At 40.8% G+C, this 12,082-nt stretch overlaps 1 long non-coding RNA gene across 1 annotated transcript in view; it reads left to right on the forward strand.

Annotated features, from left to right (window-relative positions):
- The window catches only part of LOC145395430 (uncharacterized), a 29,629-nt gene extending 18,123 nt beyond the window's left edge, over positions 1 to 11,506 (forward strand). Inside the window, exon 3 of the long non-coding RNA XR_013896613.1 lies at positions 9,700 to 11,506. This is a non-coding gene — a long non-coding RNA (uncharacterized LOC145395430). The remainder of the gene's footprint in view (positions 1 to 9,699) is intronic.
- The last annotated feature ends 576 nt before the right edge of the window (positions 11,507 to 12,082 follow it).

A 12,082-nucleotide genomic window follows, 5' to 3' on the forward strand; every position in this document is an offset into this window, starting at 1 on the left:
ACCTTCTAAGCTGTACATCTAACCCTACCCACTTGTATGCTGATGACTCCACCCTTCACCTTTCCATTCGATTCCCGCAACGTCCATCTCAGCAATCACTTCAGCAAACAAGGGATGAGGCTATGGCACACATAATGTCTGACTTGGCTCGTATCTCTGACTGGGTTAAAAATAATCTTGTTGGTTTTGATGCATCAAAGACTCAGTTATTGCAAATATCAACCCAACAGGTCTACCCACTAATGTTTAATAATATTCAGCTTAATCCTGCCTCATCCTTGAACATGCTTGGGGTTTCATTCACTCGGGACTTATCTTGGAAAGATCATATTACGTCATGTGTAAAATCTGCTTCCAAGAGGTCAGGTGTGGCTAAGCCGACTCCATTCCTTCTTTACCCCTGCACAGTTAAACACTGGTTCCTCCCCCCCCCGTGTAGAGTACAACTCTCATGTGTAGGGAGGCTCCCAACATACATCTCTTCTCAGTAGGGTGGAGTCAAAGGCTTTTCGTCTCATTAACTTCCTCCTCTTGCTTGCTCCCTTCAACCTGTCTCATTGCCACATTGTTGCATTTTTATCACTTTTCTGTCACTACTTCAATGGTTGCTGCTACTCTGAACTGTCTGCTTACATTCCTCCATCTCTACAACAGGCGCGTAGCACCCGTCTAGCAGCAAACTCTCATCCCTTTTCTGTCCAACTCTATTGCAAGAGTTAACCGTTACTCCCAGTCCTTCATATATGTAACAGGTCAACTCCGGAACTGTCTCCCTCTGTCTGTATTTCCTGCTAGCTATGATCTCCAGTCTTTCTAACGCAGTGTGTCCAGTCATCTCGAAATGATCAGATCTTGAATTTGGCTCTCTCTCTTGTATCTTGTTTTTCTCTTGGAAGGATCAGTTATTGCAGGCTCGCAGCCTTTGGTTCCTTCTTCCAAGCATAAGAAAAAAAAATTCTCATTTTCCCCAGACAATTATTATTCAGCCTTGAAGAAACAAATTAACTGTAAGTATCGGATTATCTTGCATTATTCAGCGTTCACGGCTGTAAACTGGAAGAATGGACCTTACTGATGTTCAAAACATCAGAATAAAAAGCCATGGACCACTCCATGGAAGACAGACAGTATGTATCATTTGTCATCCTATGACGTTGGAGAAACCTCTAACGCAGGTCCCCAAGACTCGGACTTTCGACCAGCAAGAGATCAATGGTAAGAGGGACCAGGTAATCATAACAGTGTAGCCGAGCCCCACCACACATCAGGAACCCGTGAGTCAATCATTAATGCTTAATACGAAGTCAGGCAACAGCAGTCCTCTACCGTCAAGGCATGGAAGGAAGTCCCGTCTATGAAGCCACCCTCTCAGTAATCTCCTGGAATACATTAGTAACACCAGGATCCCACCGTGTTTGCGAGAGACACAAACTGCAAACTTCGTGGAAGGAATCTTATTTGAGGCAGGCAGTTTGCAGGGTGTCGTCGTAAAGACGAGGCTTTAGCTAATGCATCGGCCCTATCATTACCTGCCACACAAAAATTAATAGAACTCAGTAAAACCGCATGAGCTTAAGCCGCAATGGTTCAGGAATATCCACTCGAGGACGTGAAGAATCAAAGGATTAGTAGAGTTAAAACACTCCAGGCCCAAAGGGGAACTTCGATTCAATAAAAACTGTAAAAAGGTATGTCTTGATGTGGTAAAATCAATTGAAGAGCAAATTTTACAGCATACAGTTCCAAAGTGAAATCAGCTGACTTCATTTTCTTATAATATTTGAGAACATCACCCCAAACCCGACACCAGTGTCCAACTTTGAACCGTCTGTGTACACAGGGATAGTGCCATCGTGCATGGAAAGAAGTTCTAGAAACAACTGATGAAGGTTGTGAGAAGTACCTGAGGACTCAGTGTCATCAAAAGCCTTGCAGAAATGCACCCTTGGAAGGAATTATGAGGCAATTCTCGGGACCTAGACAGGTACTGAAGAGAAACCAAAGTCCCTAATAATATTCCTGACCCTGTACCAAAAGAGACATAGAATTGGAAGGATTTACAAGCCTCAGTAGAATGGCGCAAACCAGCATGATGCATGGGATCTAGAACTATAATCCGCGCAATAGTAGCACAGGAGCGAAACCCTCATCATAGGAAGGCTTAGATCCCACTAAGGTTTGATACAGGTGTAAAACTGTCTTGCAATCAGCATCCCATCAGGTCTATGAGAATATCTTCAACAAATTCAATCTCTGCATACAGGACACATTCAGATGTTTCTAGTGCGAAACCGATGTCAGCTGGCAGTCAGCCATTAAGCCAGGAAAATTAGTCTCTTCCACATACTGGAGCTGACGTCCACTTAGAAATAGGTCAGGGCTTGGGTGATTTCCCTAAATCATACAAAACTGCACAGCCACGGTTTTACTCGAAGAATAACGAAAATTTCTTTAGTCTGCCCAGTGGGTTACCCCATCAACCTGTTCAACACTAGCTGCATTCATCTCTTAGACATCCGAGAGGCAGAACACCATGCATCTAAACCATCCACATAACGGAAGGAATATAATCCCTTCAGCAAGAAATCTATATTGCCATTCATGGCAATGACAAATAAAGGAACGCTTAATACACTTCCTTGAGGAACACCTTCCTCCTGAACCCAATGAGCCCACACAGACTTGAAACCTGCAGCTCGGCAAGCAGTCCTGAACCAACTTCGACAGGTAGCCAGGCATCAGAGAGCTGTGACTTTGACTCTGGATGCCATGATGCCATGCTGTATCATATGCCTTGTCCAAATAAAAAAATACAGCTAGATGTTGCCTGGCAGCAAAAGCCTCACAAATTGCTGATTCAAGTTTGAGGAAGTTGTCAGATGTTCATCTCCTTTAGCAATACTCACTTTTTTCATGAAAAGAACCCATTCTTCGCTAAATACTAAATCAATCCCACGGTAACCCATTTTCTCAAACAGTTTACATACACAAGACGTCTAGGATGATATACTGTATAATTAATGACATCAGAATGGTCCTTTCCAGGCTTAGCAATGGGAAAAGTATACCCAGTTTCCAATTAGTGAGTAGTATACCTTTCTCCCATAAACTATTATTAAGATCAAATAAAGTAAAGCAGAGATTCATACGGCATACAGCGAATCAAGGCATGAAAAATGCCATCTTGCCAAGGAGCAGCCCTCAGTTCACGGACAGTGAAGAGTACATGTTTCTCCACCACTAGCCTAAAAGGAAATATCTAATTTCTCCTTTTGCTACTGGAAGCAAATGCATGGCTTATAAGGATCTTTATGGGATACAATGTAATTATGTTCCACAGGGCTGAAGATACCCCCATGATGTCAAGTATAGAAACTCCCTGAAATATTCAACACTGAGGACGGAGAAGGTGATGCTTGGCCATTATTTTCCTCAACTTCTTCCCTATTAATGGTAAAGGATTTGATGAAGTGAGTAATGAGATATATAACTCCTCGAGCTATGAAACAAGTTCTTCAGTACTCAGCAATAGCAAGCACGAGTTTTCATATACTGGATATTAACGAATACATTACTGCTATTTTTCCTACGGCTTCTACCAGTATCGGTAGCTTTGAAACGCTCCTTGCCAGAGCATTGTTCTCATTCCTCCCAGGCTCAGGTCTCCTGCAGACGTTTGGGGAATGGAAGCAGAAAAAAAAAAAAAAAAACTGCCACACAAGAGATGTGAAATGCTGTTCTGCCATGAACACAGCAGTCAAGACCACGATGTTCCACGAACTCTGCCCAGTCAGCCTTACCCAAACACCAGGGAGGCACACTCTCTACTAGTGCTGAACTGCACTTTTTGGCCACAACGGGGTAATTGCAACTATCAAGCAAAGTCACACATGAAAAATCCAGCGAATAACCTGGGAAAGCCAATGTATGATCAACAACCGAAAAGTACATGCGAATGCGTAGGGTCTCCTATAGATAGCAGAAATCCTTATTCTTAACTAAAGCAGCCCAATGATCACCTCAGGTGTTACAAATAGTATTGTCTTACAAAGAATGATGCCTATTAATATTACCTAAAACATGTTTCAACTCACTAGGTGTAACTGAATAGCCACTACCTGAACAAGGGTCCAAGCAGAAAAATAAGTCAACAGAATATCTGTATGGCACAGAATGACACGTCCATCTTGATAATTGCTCTCCGCTAAAAGAGGGGATTGGATAACTATATAGCTTCTTAGAGCAGGAGACCAGCCTCCAACCATGGTCTCATAAAGGCAAATACAGATGTGTTGATACTGGCACAGGAGTAAATGAAGTTCCTCCTAGTTAGTTCTAATACCTCAAAATCAGGTATAGTATGTTGCCTAAGTGCCTTTATATTTGCAACACTCGACCCACCCAAGCAAGGGACTATTGATGGATATTGTAAGGCTGATTGAGTGTGTCTTGGTTATCCAGATCATACTGAATGAGCATAAGGCAACTGGGGAACAAGATCGGGCGCTGTAGCAGTTTAGAGATATCCATGGAGGATGCGTCAACTCCCACCACAGCCACCTGCATCCCAACCACAACAGAGGAATCCTAAAGGGCAGCAGTGTTAGGCTGCCAGTGACTAGCTTCCTTGGCTGGGAGTTTCCGTGGGAAATTCCCTGACAAATGTGACTCGGAGCAAATTTGGAATGTGTATTTTGGGGAATATTTATTCTGCTGTGGTGGACAGACTTGAATACACCACCCGATAAGCTGTCACTCTGTGGCATTACATGCAACTAGATGTTGACTCTATTCCCAGACAGGAACTGGTGCCGATTGGCTGTGGTGACCTGTGAGAATTATCACAAGCATGTACAATCAGAACTATGGCAGAGGTAGTTGTTGTAAGTGCAGAACATTGACCACATGTAGGCAGATGCCGTTGAATGAGACTTGGAATTAGCACACTTAGAAAAAATTGTTGGCGAATTTTCGACCAAAATTTCGATGTCGTTTTTTTGTGCCTAAGTATTTCGTCTGTGTTTGCTCCGCATATTTAGATATAGCTTACTGTCATATTTAAATTATAAGCAGGTGTTCTGGCCCTTTTCTCACCTGAGTCGTGCGAGGCGAGCGTCGAGCCATACTCGATTGAGAAGAAAAAGAAATGAAATGGGTCTTTTGCTTGAAATACTTTTCTTTTAGTTATCCCTATTACGTTTTCCTTGACATGTGAATCAGAGAAAACTGTGTAAACACTTTTTCAAGCCAGTTGACCACCTGTTCAATGAGGGTTGGGTAAAATTTGGAAAGGCCTGGCCGAAGGCGAAAATCACCAGAGAATCTCGTCGCTGATTGGCCCATGTTTTCTCTTAGCTGGCAAAAGTTTCGCCTGCGGCCAGGCCCTTCCCTCTCCAGGGGAAAGCAGGCTGAGGGCTGAATACACAAGTTAATATCATATTACAAAATAAACAAAAATGTTCATATTTTCACTAATAAAAAAAATCTAAATGATGCCCATTTCTTATGCCTTTGCCCCTGCATCAAGGCCTGCCCGCTTAGCCTGCTGCAAAGGAAAGTCGTTATTGTAGATGTGAATATATCAGTACATAGGGTAAAACCTCATATTCCGCAGATTAGACACTATAACCAGAATAACAAAAACAAGTCCCAACTCCTGTAGAATAGGCTAAGAGAAACTCAAGTCCAAACCTGTCGTTTGCAACACGATTATCAAATTCGTTCATAAATCATCGAATACGAAAAGGGTAAATTTCCAGAACTACACCCAACCCACTTTGAAGCTTTATCTTTTTGTAACGTTTTATAACGTGATTAATTCAAAGCTGACATTCATTTCTGCCAGAAGTGATAAAAATATTACTCTTATACTAACCTAACCTAACCTTATGTAACCTATTGTAGGAAACATCCAAATGCACAAGAAAATAATCATAGAATGACTTAAAAACATATATCAGTATAGGCCTATAGGGTAAAACCTCATACTCCGCAGATTAGACACTAAACCCAGACTAACAAAAACAAGTCCCAGCTCCCGTAGAATAAGCTAGGCTAAGAGAAACGTGCATAAGGTATTTAGCCTAGGACAATTTTTGTCACCAAGAAAAAATATATATTTACTTCTAAGCCAAGCTGACAACTCAAGTCCTAACCTGTTATTGCAACATGATTATCAAATTCGTTCATAAATCGTCGATTACTAAAGGAAATACATTTTCAAGCTTCCAAAGCTGTGTGTGACAGACAGTATAATAATATTATAATAGCCTACCCATCTAAAGCTGTGACAAGCAAAAGATGCCAAATTTTGTTAGTTTCGACTATTGTATTTGCTTAAAATTCTGTTGTTTACATCTACCAACCGAGAGAAAACATGGGCAAGTCAGCGACGAGACTGGCGCATGCGCAGTTTAGATTATTTTCGCCCGCGGCCAGGCACTTCCGTGAAATTCAGGTTGGGGGGTATATTTATTTCATTTCTATCAATATTTCGGTGAAATATGTGTGTGTTGAGGATTACAAAGCTTCCAAGATGAGACTGGAGTACCTGCTGTGTGGCTCTAGGACAAAGAGCTTGAAGAAGGCCACCAAATTAGCAGAGGTAGGAGGCACGGTACTGTCAGGTAAGCTGGCATATTTCATAGGTTTGTTTTCGTAAATAAATCGAATACCGTGGAATGCAGGGTAGTCTTGAGAGTGTTTTTTTTTTTTTTTTCGCATAGAGAAACGTTTGGTGTGAGTGGTGTGAAATAGTTACCCTCCCATAGAACTCGTTTTCTTTGGTGCCACCCTGTTAGAAAACCCAGTCAGGTAAAGAGGTACTGCTACCTGGATCGAGTATTGGTGAGCTTTTTCTCTATGAAATTTCGATGTTTCTCACCAAAAGCAGAGGTTTTAGCCCAACAATTTTTTTTCGAAAATACCTCGGGATTGGGGGGTGTCGGGGGTGCGAAATAGCTCAGGACGTGACGGGTTAAGACAAGATTCAAGGCATGAATATTCAATCTGCTCTTGGACATCTGCCCCACACAAATCACAATTAGCTAGCAGACCTGAGGGTGATATGACTGATCAACATGACCATAATGTTGATAGTGAAATACTCTTGACATAGGGACAGAAAGTTTAATCCTACACCAATCAGCATTAAAGGCTTCATTAATATATAGAAGATGAAATATAATGATCAGTGTTGGTGCTGAAACTAGGACACCATCTATATTAATTCTCTCGACTTTCACAAGCTGGTCAGCAAGCTCAACTGCCAAGTGTGCTTCATCATACTCGTACAGCAATAAGTCCTTAGCACAGATGACTCACCAAGAGGAATTACAATGTAGCCTGAGAACAGCAGGGGACTGAGTGACCCCCTAGAATAGTTAGGGACAAAATGAGTGCACTTGCAACAAAATCAGATACTTCCACAGGCAAACTACTGTCAGCCTGAGGAACACCCTTCGTGGCCATACCACAAACTCTCACCGATTGTCAGTGTATGACAAAGATATAAAAAAATTTTCTTTCAAATCCACACAAATGAGTCCAAAACTGCTCTAATGGAATGATGATGGGACCCCCTGGATGAAGTACTACACCCAGTGTCTGCTTGAAAAGGCTCTAGTGTCACCAACTAGAGACAGAGCATCTGGAGACAGTACAGAGGGTCGTGATGGAAAATTAGTATCTATAATTTTCCCCTTGTTGATTTTACCAATCAGAAGAAAAAAAATAATAATATAGGCTAGGATGAGTGTGTTACAAGAGATCTCTGCCAAATATGGAGCACACAAGCCACTGCAGTGACACATGTCCAGGCAGAAGGGGCTTGCACTGATACAAATCTGCCTTGCACTGAGGACAAATACTAAAGTAAAGATAAAACCAAAGGGATTGAAATCATGCTGCTTCACAACGTTTATATTAATGGGGTGTCTTGAAAGCCAAGAGTGTACCTCCTGCCAGCAGTCAGTGGCCCCCAGAACCTGACGGGTGCCTCACACTGAAACTTTATGCTCGTGACATCAATTTCTACAGTAGCAAACATATAGCTATCACACCAGTTCTTGGGATACTGTCGAATGACCCTGCCTATCACCAGTTCTTCCACTGTAGGTGTACATATTAAGGGATCCAGTCTTAGCAACAGACGCATGTTAATTCCAGTCTAGCACAATTTTATTGAAAGTGAAAATGCCTCCCCGTAAAACAAGTAACTCAAAGTCAAGTGGCCACCCTTTACAGGATTATGGCGTCTGGCAATAGATAGATAGAAAAGACCACAATATTTACTCCAAACAAATACACCAGAGCTCTGTCACCAAGACCCCTAGCCGATCTGTTACCCAGGGTGCAGGTATGATGTAAAGTTGGATTTGGCACTCCGAAACAAAAAGTGTTATGCTAAGTGTGCAGAGGACGTTTGAGGCTATTCACAAATTTGATAATGGTGTTTATCCATTTCTCTTATTTCTTCTCCTCTCAATCCACAGGTGATGAAGAAAAGCAAAGAACATGGGAATTAGTAAATTAAATAGGGAAATAATAGAAACTTTCTTTCCTCCACACTTATCAGTTGCAGAAGACAATGTTCATGAAGCAACACACAGTGTCTTGTGGGCCTGCCTCAAGGGTTTCTCTCTCTCTCTCTCTCTCTCTCTCTCTCTCTCTCTCTCTCTCTCTCTCTCTCTCTCTCACGCCTTAATAGACCAGCACTTGCTGATTGTCTCTTCTTTCCTTCTCTCAATCCCTCTCCCTTTCTCTATCCTTCGCACATTTTTCCCGCTAGTCTACACTTCTCTTCCTCATTTAATTTTTATTGTTAATTCTGTCTCTCCTCGTTCCTTTTCCTGCCACATCCAAGGGTATAAGGGAAAGCTTAGGAAACAAGGGAATTAGGGGAAATAAAACCAAATGAAAAATACAAGAAACTTGCTCTTCTCCCCCTCTTACCAGAGACAATGTTTACATATGGGCACAAAGAAGAAAATTGATCTTGTGTTCCTACTCTACGTCTCTCTCTCTCTCTCTCTCTCTCTCTCTCTCTCTCTCTCTCTCTCTCTCTCTCATGGTTTCAAAGTAAACAGTGTATATAGTGTACATAGTAATGTTTGTTCATTATTATCTGGGGTGGTGTGAAAAACCACCTGATCTATCAGTGATTCAACTCTCATCGACACCGTTCTCCCCGCAGTCGTTATAACTTGGGTTGTAAAGTTGGTCCTTGGAGAAGTGTCCCATAATTCAGGTTATTTGAGGGCTAATTTTGAGTATTGACTGAGAACTGGATACATTATAAACTGAAGTAGCAGTGATCACTCAAAATGCTTATCAGTAGTTACAACTCTATTATGGTTGGCAATTAGACCCGACTTGATGCACCATTTCTTGTTCAAAAGGGATATCGGTATCTGTACTTCCATAACGATTCTGCATTGGACCCACACCGCTATTGTTATGGCATTCATAACTCAAAAGGTTGCTACTGACTGCAGCTGATAATCGTTAAGAACTGGCCCCACGAGGATGCAGCATTTATAAACTCAAAATTAGCACTTAAAGCATTCTATTATTTTCCCCGTATCCCTGTATATGTATCGTTAATAACTGGAGGAATGAAAGAAGCAGCTACGGTGTTTATTACTGAACACATCTCTTATATTATATATATATATATAAATATATATATATTTTTTTCAGGATCAGATGGATAGTTTCCAAAAGTGTATCAACGGGCTGGAATACTGAAGGACAAGAGTAACACCTTCAATCCGAGTCGGGTTTATGGAGCCTGATTCTAACCCCGTCACAACAGACGGTTTGTCCAAAGTTGACTAAATTGTTTGGCGAAAGCAAAGAAAACAACAAAAACAATAAAGAAGAGAAAAAGAAAAGAAAGTACGTCCGGATACAGGTGCTAAATCGTTCTCCCCAGAAGACTACTGAGTGGATGCAACATACTAATCTGCATGTTAATCCCTTCACTGCCATGATGTCATATTTTATTCTTGACGCCTACTGACAATTTTACACATATATGAAACGACTTGTAATGAAAGAGCGATTGTATGCTACTATAAAACAACTTCAGTTTGAAAGATCTCGCCAAAGGTATGTAAAATATTTATTTCGTATTGCCTACGGCCACGCAGTGTGTCTAGGCATCTCGAAATGAATGGATCTTGAATTTGGCTTTCGTGTTTTGTTTTTATTTTTTTGGCCTTTGGTTCCTTCTTCCTTGCATTATAAAAAAAAGGAGGAAAATATGTAAGAGGTGTTCTTGGTGAAGTGGGTATGCTAACTGGGTATTGTCTGCTATTATATACAGTGCAGTTCACTCATATTCAAGTTCTCTTTTTGTTTTCGTTTCTCCACAAGTGTATTAAAAATGAGTAGTTCCTATACTTCCGTACATTCTTTTTTCATGCTTCTGTATCCAACCTCACCCCATCCTGACGTAGGAAGAAAAGGATCAGGAAGATGATGATGGTTGCCCAAAACCAACTGTATAATACATATGTCGAATGAAAAGGAGGGAAAAAAGCCGGGGAGGGGAGGTGTAGGAAAAAAGAAAAAAATAGTTTCTGCACACTGAACATGAATCTGTTCATGTGTTCATCTCCGCCTCAGTGTTACTTCCCAGGCAGAGCTAACTAATCACGTTAACTCCCTCAGTCCAATGGCGCACTGTATTTCTAAATTTAGTTCAGCTACTCTCACACGATATTGTTTTGTTTAGAGAAATCAGATTGTGAAGGAACAAATTGATGTTTCTAACTTCATCACTACAAATGAATTTTCCAGTGTTAACAAAAATCGTCAGGGGTTAACAGGAATCAAGTTGAAAAGGTTACGTGGTCGGATTTTAGGCTAAAGGAAGTGAATAAGTGATAAATTACTGACCAATGATACTGATCAGGTAAAATATAGTGGCCTGTCGATCTGGGTATATACATTGTTGTATATTCCTGTCAGTGCCATATGATTTTCTTCTTAGAGTGACTTCTAAAACTGTCCACATTAAAAAGTCTCACCTAAACTGAAACAATCGTTGCGACAGAACAAAAATAAATAAATAGGTGTATAACATGTCATCGCAACTAAGAAGTTAGTGTTACATCAGTCATTGTACCAGGGCTACCAAGTGCCCAGCAGTCTAGAAAATAACTTTCTTGATTCTGGCTCTCCTTTGTTCAGTAGTCTTTGGAAATGACAACTTCCAGTAGTTTTCCAGCAGCTACTTGTTTCCTTTTGCATTAATAATGTGTGTACGATTCATACCTGAAGGCTGGAAATGATGATTGCAGCAGTTTCTTCGCTGTCATGGCTGTAAAAAGAATACGGAATCAAAAACATCACCGGAATCAAGAGATGACCTGTCTTTCTAGTGTATGGGAGAAACATATACTAACTTCATTATAATCTGTTGTGTGTGCTGTGTCCATCTGCTATTTTTGCCTGGAGGGTTTTTATGTGCTTTATCAAATATATCTTATTGCAGTGCTTATTTGCTTTTTTATTTCCCTCAGTGACTAAATCTGTTATATAAATTTATGTGTACAATATGTTACTTCAGGATAAACGATAAAACCTGCAATCTTAGGTACTGAGTAACCAAAACACATACTTCAGAAGTGATATGGAGATCTAAATTATAAAATCCAAGCCCAAGGCCATAATTAAAATGACAGGCAAAGGTTTGAATGAACCTTAACTTTTAGATGAAAGTTTCTGACGAACCTTAACTTTTGGATGACTTTTATTTATTATTCTTTTTTTGACACATGCAATACTGACACAATGTCTGACCTTCCTGTATTGTTGCTGAGTGCACGCTAATAAGAGGTACAGACTGACTCTATCTAACAGTATTCCATAAGTGACTGTCACAAACCTGGAGTTTTCTCCCACCTTTATGCACAGTTTTAATGATACAGCAGTGACTGTCAAGGGAAAAGTTATGGTCAAATGGCTTCAAGAATGGGATGCTGCATGTAAGATGGATTTGGTCCAAGTATTTTGACGACAGGACTCCCTGCTCCTCAGCTGTTTTGTGTCAGTACTCACAAACATGGACAAAAGA

Source organism: Coenobita brevimanus, chromosome 31 (genome assembly GCF_032717465.1).
Source record: "Coenobita brevimanus isolate Jiangsu-jjx chromosome 31, ASM3271746v2, whole genome shotgun sequence".
NCBI classification, from domain to species: domain Eukaryota; kingdom Metazoa; phylum Arthropoda; class Malacostraca; order Decapoda; family Coenobitidae; genus Coenobita; species Coenobita brevimanus.